This window comes from Stegostoma tigrinum, chromosome 8, assembly GCF_030684315.1.
Source record: "Stegostoma tigrinum isolate sSteTig4 chromosome 8, sSteTig4.hap1, whole genome shotgun sequence".
In the NCBI taxonomy this organism is placed as follows: domain Eukaryota; kingdom Metazoa; phylum Chordata; class Chondrichthyes; order Orectolobiformes; family Stegostomatidae; genus Stegostoma; species Stegostoma tigrinum.
In genome coordinates this window covers 66,518,421-66,529,187 of record NC_081361.1, presented here as the reverse complement: position 1 = coordinate 66,529,187, position 10,767 = coordinate 66,518,421, and positions in this window count along the sequence as shown.

Sequence of the window (10,767 nt, the reverse complement as noted above, 5' to 3'; positions counted from 1 at the left end):
CCATGCTGACTCCCTTTAATCACTCTATGCTTTTCCAAATAGTCATAAATCCTATCCCCCAGAATTCTTTCCAAAACCTTGCTGACCACAGACGTAAGACTGAGTGGTCTGTAATTTCCAGGGATTTCCCTATTCCCTTTCTTGAAAAGAGGAACAACATTTGCCTCCCTCCAATCTTCCAGTACGACTCCCGTGGAGAGTGAGAAAGCAAAGATCTTTGCCAGTGGCTTAGCAACCTTCTTTCTTGCTTCCTGGAGCAACCTAGGATAAATCTGGTCTGGCCCTGGGGACTTATCAATCTTAATGTTTGCCAAAATTTCTAGCACATCAACTTGCTCAATCTTTATCTGTTCAAGCCTGTTTTCCTGCTCCTCAAAGTTCTCATTCACAACAAGGTCCCTTTCCTTAGTGAAAACCGAAGCAAAAAACTCATCCAGGGCTTCCCCTATCTGCTCAGACTCCACACACAAGTTTCCTACGCTATCCCTGATCAGCCCTACCTTCTCCCTGATCAGTCAGGAAGAAGTTGCTTCCACTTGCCAATCGTAAATTGAATGGAAGTACATCAATGTTGAGCTGAAGTTTCATGATGAAACCAATCAGAGCAGAGCAAGGCCATGCTGTAGTGTGAAATGTCCCCAGCTACGGCTAAACCGTAGTTTAGAAAGCTAAAAGTGTTGGAAACAAAGTCAAGTTTGTACAGCAAGTGGGAAACAGTTATGAGGTGGAAAGCACAATGAAATGGAAGGTTTGTAAACCATTCTGAAGCACAAGACAAACATCGTGGAAGGGTATTGCAAAGACAGCATGTTAAGCAGATATATTTTTCCAAAGCCAACTCCTTATGCTTACATGACTTTTACTGTACAAGTCTGGCCATTGCAAGATAGTGAACAAATTGAAAAATAAAACAAACGTTTTCACAGACATGCTGTGTGTCACTGCATTTTCAGTTTGTTTTCCCTTGACAGTTGTATGCTTGTAAGCAAATGGGTTACATTGGATCTTCTCAATTATCTTGAAGTTCCACTTAAGTTCGTAGGCTGTGACTCGACTTCTCACAATTTTACTGTCATCCGTTTATACTTGTAAGAGGTGTGGTGATATAATGGGATGATTTTAAAATTTCTATTCAACTCTTTCAAAAGTCTTCAGGGTTCAAAGTAATTTTTGGTTCTTTCTGGAAAGCTTAAACCTTGAAAACTTTTTATTTGAGAGAGATAAACATTGGATCGGTCCTTCCTGCTCCGAGTTGCCTAATACACTGTCCTTTGATAAATAGATATCACATTTGACACAAATTGTATTATGTTGCTGCCAAAGTGCAACTCTGGTCAAGTAGTTCATCTTATTTCAGATCACAAAGTATAACAATATGTGCCTCATTGCTTTATCAAAAAATATTGCTTTCTAGTTTATAAATTGCACCATCTTTCACTCCCACTCCGAGAAACCTGGCTAGATGCATCAGTTATCACTCAAACATTAATTTTTTTCAAAAGCCATAATTGGATTTTTGAACAGCAAAGTAGTGGAGAGTTCATCATGCAATGAATTCCTAAGAAAAAAAAGAGTTATGCATTGGTCTTTATATGGGGACATAATATTACTCTAGACTAATCAAATGATTGAAGTGCTGTTGACTATCAAGATGGCAAAGTTCTGTCAAAATGAATATAGCATTTTGATCTTTAAACTGAAATTATTCTGGAAAGGTAGAAACCATGATAGTATTAATTAAGATTCACTTCAGTACTTACATTTATTCTGGCCTCTATTTTAAATTTTATACCTTCAGCCTCCAGCAATATGCAAAGTTCCATTCTAAAAGTGCATAGATTATGAGTAAGATCAGTATCGCTTGCCCATCCCCAATTGCCCTGAAGGGTGGTGGTGCATAACCTCCTTGAAGCACTGCAGTCCAGTGTGCTGTTTGGGAATCATGTACAGGATTTTGTCACAGTGATATTATAGAAATGGGAATGTAATTCCAAGTCAGCGTGGTGTCAACTTGCAAGGGGAATTTGCATGCAGTGGTGTCCTCATGCATCAACTGCCTTTGATAATGATTTCTCTCTCCACAATTTAAAGACTCTGTCTTTTTCTGTTTTCTCTAATTCTGATTATGAACTGAAATGAAAAGACCAGTTTTCAAACAAAAACAAGGATTGCTGAAGGGTTACTGCATGGTTTGAAAGCAAGTAACCCAAAACACATTCTCAGCATAGTTTACAAAGTTGCTGTTTCAAGCAGTAGGAGGTGGTGTAGATGAGCTGGAACCAAGGGCGTATACAAATAGAGTTCAGCTAGCAACAAGCAGTTGTTTGGTTCATAGACTGACAACCAATTATCAATGACAAAGGGCTTCCACCTGCCAACAACTACATCTTTGGTTCCCAGGTACCGCTTGAGGTTGTGGACAAGATAGTGAGAAGTCATCAGGTCTTTACAAACTCATAAGTAGTCTCTGTTCTCTGCTGTAAAAGCCCCTTTCAGCCTATCCAAATGAGTTTATTTGTGCTTTAGCAGTTGCTGTAAGCTAGAGACATTTAATGTGTGAACAAACCATCTCCTACAACCCAATGGAAGCATCTTGAGAAGGATGACTAAGAAATAACATGCTAATCAGCAGAAAAACCACCACACCAGAGACAACGGCACCCTTTCCTCGTGTTACCCTCTGTCCATAACAACCTTGTTTTCCTTTCCTGCTCATTTGCTTGGGAGTGTATAGGGAAAATTTATATGGGGATTAGTGTTTTATCTAGTCAAGCTGTGCAGAACCAGTTCACAATTGTTCAACTGTAGCTGGAAAGTCTATTTGGTTTAGAATATCAAACTGTATAGCACAGGAGCAGGCCCACAAATGTTGCTATTGAACCTGCTTCGACCATTTAGAACATAGAACATAGAACAGTACAGCACAGAACAGGCCCTTCAGCCCACAATGTTGTGCCGACCATTGATCCTCATGGATGCACCCTCAAATTTCTGTGACCATATGCATGTCCAGCAGTCTCTTAAATGACCCCAATGACCTTGCTTCCACAACTGCTGCTGGCAACGCATTCCATGCTCTCACATTTCCCCGGCAGTACTTTCCAGGCACCTACCACCCTCAATGTGGAAAAAAAACCTATCTTGTTCTTTTCCATTAAACTTTCACCATCTCTCTTAACCCTGTGCCCCTTAGTATTTGGCATTTCTACCCTGGGATAAAGGCTCCAGCTATCTACCATGTCATTGGTCTCTAGGTACTGTGATATACTTCTGTCAAACCACTTCAACCTCCAAGCCTTCAGTGAAAACAATCCAAGTTTGTCTAAACTCTTCTTAAAGCTAATACACTCCAAGCCAGGCACCATCTTGGTAAACATCTTTTGCATCCTCTCCAAAACCTCTACACCTTCCCATAGTGGGGTGACCAGGACTACATGCAACATTCCAAATATTGCCTAAAGCTTTATACAGCTGCACATGACTTGCCAACTTTTGCATCTAATGCCCACCAATGAAGGCAAGCATGCCATACACCTTCTTTACAACCTTATCCACTTGTGTTGCCACTTTTAGTGAACTATGGACTTGGACCCCAAGATCCCTCTGTATATCAATGCTCCCTCCATTAACTGTATACTTTCCTCTTGCATTTGACGCCCCAAAAGGGTCCCAACCGGAAATGTCGACTTTCCTACTCCTCTGACCTGCTGTGTTCTTCCAGCTCCACACTGTTCACTCTCACTTCATGCCTGTCTAGCTTAAACTCCAGCTGCCATTTCTTCACCCAAATTCCCAACTGATCTATATCCTCCTTTAACATGCTTCCTCACTATCCATAACTTCATCAATTTGTGTGACATCTGCAAATTTAATCAAACCACCTACATTTTCATCCAAATCGTTTACATAAAGACAAAGGTTCTAGCACTGATCCTTGCAGAACACCACTGGTCACAGACCTCCAAATCAGAAAAACCCCAACAGCTAGCCTCTGTTGCCTATGACTAAGACAATTTTATTTCAAACTTACTAACTCACCATGGATCCCATTTGACTTAATCTTGTGGACCAATGTACCAAGAAGGGCCTTGTTAAATGCTTCAGTTAAGTGCATGTAGACACCATCCACTGCCCTATCGACAATCATCTCAGTCACTTCCTCAAAAAACTCAGTCAAACTTGAGACAAGACCTCACCTGCAAAAAGCCACGTTGACTATCACTTTTAAATCTGGTAAATCCTTTCACTATGAGTCTTCTCCAATGATTTCCCACTGCAGCTGTAAGTCCCATTGGTCTATAACTTCCTAGATTATCCCTGTTGCCCTTCTTAAACAAAAAGGAAAACCATTGCCTTTTCTCCCAGTTTTCTAGGACTTTGCCCAGGCTAAAGAGGGTACAAAGATCTCTGTTAAAGCCCCAAGAATATCCCCCCACCCCCCACTTAGTATCCTGGATATGTCCCTTCAGGCCTTCTTTTTAAAACGACACCCAACTCTACCTTCTTCTTAATATCGTCATGCTCTAACATACCCTAGCAGCATCCAAGGTCTTCTCCATGGTGAACACTGATGCAAATATTCATTTAAGGGCCTCACCACTTTCTTCTGGCTTGAGACAAATACTCTTTGTCCTTGAGATGACTACTCCTTTCCCGAACTACCCTCTTGCTCCTAATTTATGGAAAAAAAATGCCTTCAGATTCTTCTTGATCCTACTTGCCAAGGACGTTTCATGGCCACTTTTAGCCATTTTAATTTCTTGTTCAACTTCTTTCCTTCTTCTTTCATATCCCTTAAAAGGTCCTTGTCTAACTTCAGTTTCCTAAATTTGCTTCCTTTAACTTTTTGAATATCTCCTGTCATCCAGGGTTCTTGAATCTTGCCATCCTTATCTTTAATCCTCACAGGAACATGATGGTCTTGAACACTAATCAATTGGCCTTTAAAAGACTTCCACTTGTCAGTGTGGGTTTACCATCAAACAGCTGCCCCCAACCTAATTTCTCCAGTTCCTGCTTAATACTATTGTAATTAGCCTATACCCAATTTAGTACTTACACTCAAGGAGCTGTCTTGTCATGCTCCATAACTATCTTAAAACCTAGGGAATTATGATCACTGTTCCCAAAAATACTCCTCACTGAAACTTTGATCAGCTGGTCAGGCTTATTCCCGAATTCAAGGTTTAGAACAGCTCCTTCCCTAGTTGGACTGACTACATGTTATTTTAAGAAACCTTCCTGGTTGCACCTAACAAAATCTGCTCGATCTCAGCTCCTGACACTAAAGGAGTCTCAGTCAATACTGGGGAAAAGGCAAAATCACCCATTACAGCAACCCTGCTGTTGTTACATCTTCCCTTGATCTGCCGACATATCCGTTCTTCTATTGCCTGCTGGCTATTTGCAGGCATACAATATAACCCCATCATAGTGATTGCATCTTCCTTATTACTACACACATGCTTGATGCCCTCTCTAAGTGAGGCTGACATTGTCTTCACGCAGTAATGCAGTTCTCCAGTTCCTTGCATCCCTGTATCATGCCTGGAATGTTGAGCTGCCAGTCCTACCCTTACCTCAACCGAGTTTCTGTAATGTACATACACAGGCTCTGAGCTCATCTGCCTTACACTTCTTGCAGTAAAATAGATTCAGATTGCTAGTTCGGCTAAGTTCATTACCCTGTCTCTGCCTGACCTTCCTATTGGAGTTGCTTGATTTAACCTCTACCTTCTTCTCAATCTCTCCATGTGCTGCAATAAGACAGAGTCCAAAGTGAAATTGTAACTCAAATGCAGCCTGTTGCAACTGGGGTGTGAGTGTTAAATACAGAAGCACTAACTTCAGCCTAACAATAGTTGACTTTTATCAGCCCTCTGGGCAATTAGGCATGGGTATTAAATGCAGGCCTACCCAGTGAATTCCTCATCCCACGAATAAAGAAAATAATCCAAATTCAAAGCAACATGTCATGTGGAAAGCCAGAATTGAGCTAATAGAACATGCATTTATAATATTAATGTAATTTTGATCCATTCATTGTAATTTTAACCACCTATATAACATTCTTGCTTATGGAACTACCACTTCTACCTGTGGGATATTATTTTAAGGCAACAGTGATAAGTGAGGGGGGAACAGACAGATCTGAAGATCTTTGTAAAGATGATTTTTCCTTCATCAAGGTGAGTACATACACACTCAAACGCATTCACCTGTGTCTTCAAAATATCAGCAGGCAGGTTTTGTTTAAACCAATTGAACTACTTTTCTGAACATGGTGCACCGAAGGAATAGGTTGGTATGTGTGAAGAATTATGGACACCTTAGTACACAGAGACACTGTGATATTTTCCAAACCTGCAACTTGTCAGCATACAACACCATTGGGGCCTATCGTTCTTTACATCAGAATATTGGCTTGCAGATATTCCAAGGGCTCAGATAGTTCCAGATTCCACAGGTGGAAATTATTTTTACCTCACCTTTGGAATTCAGCTCTTGTTTGTATGTTTAGATCACGGTGATCTGAAGCAGAGCGTGAATAAGAATACTTTGAGAAGACAATGGCCTAGTGACATTATCACTGGAATGTTGATCCACAGACCAAGGTAATGTTCTAAGGATTCAGGGTTCAGATCCAGCCAGGGCAAATCATGGAATTTGAATTCAATAAAAATCTGAAAAAAAATCATCTGGCTCACTGATGTCCTTTAGGAAAAGATACTGCCATCCTTACCGGGTCTGGCCTACATGTGACTCCAGAACTACAGCAATGTGGTCGACTCTTACCTGCTCTCTGGAAAATTAGGAATGGGTAATAAATGCTGGCCTAACCAGTGATGCCCTCATCCTGTGATTGAATGAATTTTTAAAAATCTAACACTGTTTAAAATATAATTTATAAATCTAATAAATGGATAGGTTTAGAGTTTAAGAGCAGGAAATTTAAATAACTGAAAGGCCATTACACAGAGATTTGCTGAAACATTTTTCATTCCCACCTCAGGCTGTTTCTCCATCAGGTCTGTCATCATTATTCATGTGACCTAAAAAGTGACCAAAGCGAGTTGCTTATGTTTTCAGTTGGTGCTGAAATGTAATGTTAATGTAATGTAAATTATACGATTAAGACACCATTAAAAGAAATTCTAGTTATTTATCAACCTCAAAAGGTACCAAGAATTATTAAAAAAACTCATTTAAGAGGTTATGTTGGCCTTGCTATGTGGCACACGTATGCTTGCTAGAAACTTATGTATATTCATATGCAGGGACTCATATTCTACAAACAAAAGAAACATGCCCATAAGTTTCACCTTTTTTGGATTTAGCAACAGCTGCCAGGGATCAAACCTTGCTGGCACACCTTGACCAAATTTGACTCACCAACCAAACAATACCCTCTCCTCCTGCAGTATAAAATCTGGTGTTCTTGCATCTACACTCATGAAGTAATACTCAAGTCATGCATAATTAAGGAATTCTTATATTCTTTCCCATTAATCAATCCTGTTTTTCTTCAGCAATAATTTTATGCATTCAATTCCCTTCATAATAGAAATGGGGGTGGGGGCGCGAACAAATATGTAATTTGCTTCCATCATCATGTTTCTCAAAACAAAACTTGGATCAAATTTGAGTATTGCTGGAACATTAAGATATTTGAGTAATATTATCAATAAGCAAATGAGATTTTCCAAACCTAATGTTTAACTCAGCAAGTCCAGTTCAACAAACGAGTGTTAACTGCACACAACTGTTGTTGACACTGAAAGAAAGAAAATTCCACTAATGGGACAAATTAAGATTCTTTGCTGTTTTTGTACATATCTGGGATTATTGGTAGCCAGAAAACCCAAGCACTTATTCAAGATTTCCATTTTTCAAACAAAAATATAGAGAAGTTCAACTCTTTTAGACTTTAATCTTTGATGGCACCATCATCACCAAGCTTACCACCAACATTTGGTGGTTACCACTGACTAGAAATTTAACTGGATCAATCATGTCAACACATGGGCACAGAGTCTATATGTTCTACAGGAAGTAACTCAAACTTTGACAAATGAAAACCCCTCTATGTCTGAAGTCAGCAATGTGAAGGAATACCCATCACTTAGTAGAGGGTTTAGCTGAAACACTTTGGTTGAATGCCATCCAAAAAAAGACTTTTGCCTTAACAGTTCCACTTCAATCCACCTCATTCAATACTGGTAAACCCTTAAGTGCAGCAAGTTTTTTCAATATTATCTGCTCTGCAAACAGTGACAGAGTAGAACAGTAACAATAGTGACCATTGCAACAAAACTTTCACCCAAACACTGAAGAACTCTGCCATATTACCAATGGGCAAATCAGTTTCCCAATATCTGATGATGGGGTGATGATTTATGACAGTAAATTGTACAAAGGACAAATAGATTAAATATTAAGCTTCTTTTGCCATAAAAAATAGCAGATGCAGGAGACAGGTTTTCAGAAAATGCGGATTTACAGTACATCTTCATGAGACAGCTCAACTGGTTTCTTAGAGAAGATTGGCTCATAGGAAACATAATTCCAATTAATACAAAGTCATTGTGAATGTCATATTCTTTGAATAATTCAGTCACCTAGGGGAGTTTTCTAGAATGTTTTCCGCAACTGCTTGTAGGTTTTTCCAAAACAATTTCTCACTTGTTCCAGAAGTCAGCCTACGGAGCACTAAATCTTCTGACTTTATCGCACGTGAAAGACTGTAGGCTAGATACATCAGCTGGTCTTTTCCTCTCGCCATTTTCCCACAATCATACAACCGAAATCAAGATAAAAGTTACATTCCCAGCACCTTCATCACTTGATAATTACATATAACTGATGCTGGGTTAAACTATTCAAAAAGCATGAAGGTTATAACAGAAGACAGCATTCCACTCATTGTTGCTATATGTAGACAACGTTGCAGCATACATTTGAAAGCATTACACTCATCTTCATATTACTTAAGTTAACACAACATTTGTCCTCACTGCAGAGAACTGTATCAAAAGATCTAGAGCTGGATGAACACAGCAGGCCAAGCAGCATCAGAGGAGCAGGAAAACTGATGTTTCGGGTGACCCAAAACGTCAGCTTTCCTGCTCCTCTGATGCTGCTCGGCCTGCTGTGTTCAACCAGCTCTACGCCGTGTTACTTCAGATTCTCCAGCTTCAGCAGTTCCTACTATCTCGAGATCAAAAGTTCTTTCATTTACATCCAAAACCAGAATTATTAAAAAAAAACTGTACTCATTTGTGTAGTGTCTGTCTTTACTCCTCTGTGGCTTAAAATGTCTTATAGCTACTGAAGTACTTTTGAAGCCTGTATTTACTAGAATTAGCATAATGAAAGGGAATTTGATTGAAGCGCATAAACTTTTAAGGGGGCCAGATAGACTGTACGTAAGAAGGATATTTTTCCTGGTTGGACAGTATAGACCAAGTGAACACTGGCTCCAGATACAGGGTAAACCATTTAGGACTAAAATGAGGAAAGATTTCTTCACTCAAAAGGAGTGAACATATGAAATCTTCCACACAACGCTGTGGAGATTGGGACACAATATATTCAAGAAAGAGATAAGTTTTTAGATATTTAAGGTACTAAGATGTATGGGCAGAAAGTAGGAATATGGTGTTGAGATAGAAAAATCAGCTATCATTGTACTGATTAGTAGACCAAGCTCAAAGGCCAAACGGCCCACTCCCACCCCTAGTTTCTACGAAGTGTTACAGAGTACGAATTGCAGTAGTAAGAATCCTCGAATGGTTACAGCACAGGAGACAGCCATTTGGTCTGTCATTCTGTGCTGCCCTGCTAAAGGAAAAATTCCTCTCGTGACAAATTCAATTTCCAGATAATGATCCAATCTTCACAAATTAAATCCTCACAATTTGCAAAGTGGCCAGATAATTGTGCAATAAGTTTATGTATGAATAAATATTGGACAGAACACCAGCAATATCACCTTTGAAAAATGAGATTACTTTTTCAGAATAGGGCCATGTAATCTTTTACACCTACCTGTGAGGATCTCCAAATTAGAGCGTTATCCAAACAGCACGTCATTGTTCTGAGGAAGTGCTACATTATCAATCGCTAGAGTGTTAGCCTTGGTTTCATTGCTCGAGTCCTGGAGTGAGCTTAAACCCCAGAATCAATTGTATCACAGGTGCTAACATTGCCATAAACATTTCCTTATAAAAGAAGTCAAAAATTCATTTGCAACATCACATTTACAACCATTTCAAAAGTTGGCAGTTCCAATTCAGTATCTCCTCAAACTCCACTACAACTCATTTCTTCAATGAAACTAGAATGCCATAGTGCTTCAGAAGCCTAGAAAAAGAATGTACTCCATATCCATGCTGAGTATGGAAAGAACTATATTTCTTAGATTTAAGACTTAGAAAAATATATATCAGTCATTTGGCTCTGAAGCCAATTTGGCAATCATACAGCAGCCTCTTTCAGTTATGACATCTCCATAATTTGACAGAATTGGAAACAACTTGGTTTACATTACACTACAACGTGGAAAAACATTTCAAAGCACGAAGGCTTAATCAAAAAATATTGGATGCTGAATCAAAATAAGAGACACTAGATGGACTCGGCCAAAGAACTGAGTTTTACACAGGGTCTGAAAAGTAAATGGCTGTTCAACCAGAGGACGAAAATTTAAGGTGCAGGAAACTGCCAACATAAATCAGTGAAAACGTGATGAGTATATGGGAGGGATGG